This window comes from Pogona vitticeps, chromosome 4 (genome assembly GCF_051106095.1).
Source record: "Pogona vitticeps strain Pit_001003342236 chromosome 4, PviZW2.1, whole genome shotgun sequence".
Taxonomy (NCBI): Eukaryota; Metazoa; Chordata; class Lepidosauria; order Squamata; family Agamidae; genus Pogona; species Pogona vitticeps.
Genome location: NC_135786.1, coordinates 109,604,239 through 109,605,082, shown reverse-complemented (window position 1 = coordinate 109,605,082; position 844 = coordinate 109,604,239).

Here is an 844-nt window from a genome sequence, read left to right as displayed (position 1 = left end):
ATCATATCTAGCCCCCAAAAGGGCAGCCAGTCAGACTCACACTCAACTAAGAGTGGGTGGGAAGAACGCCTCGAGAAGATACTGGGAAGGAGGAGTGCAGTTATATACTGCACTCCCAAACTCAGCCCTCTGAACTCTGGGATATGAGATTCTCATCTCTCCTCATCCCGGAGGGGGGAGTAAAGAAGCTCTGCTCTGTCGATGCTGCAAAACCACCATAGTCAGTTTAAAGCAGCAGCCTAAAATTGATACAAGTATTAAAAGTGAATCAGCAGTGGTACAACTTATTAAACAGTTGATACTTGAAGGAAAATATTATTAACTAACAATGAAAAATAAAATAGGGTGCAGTAGGAGCCTGACAAAACTCTTCAAGCAGAGCATGAGCATTTTTACTCTATTGCTGTACATTGTTGTTACACTATTGTTTGCACTATTGTTGTTTATTTCTATCAAGTCACCTCTGACTTATGGCAACCCTATGAATGAATGACCTCCATAAACTCAGCCCTGTGCCTTCCTTGAGAGAATCTATTCATTCCATATTTGGTATTTCTCTTTTCCTGCTGCCTTCATATTTTTCCAGCATTATTGTCTCTTACAGTGAATCCTGCCTTCTCATCATGTGCCCAAGGTAGAACAACCCCAGTTTCATCATTTTCACTTCCAGAGAAAGTTCAGACTTGGTTTGATCTAGGACCCACTTGTTTGTCTTTCTGGCAGTCCAAGTTATCCACAAAGTTCTTCTTTAGCAGGATATTTCAAATGAAATGCCTTCCTATCAGCTTTCTTTACTGTCCAGAAATCACATCCCTATATGGTAATTGGAAGTACAAGAGTGTGG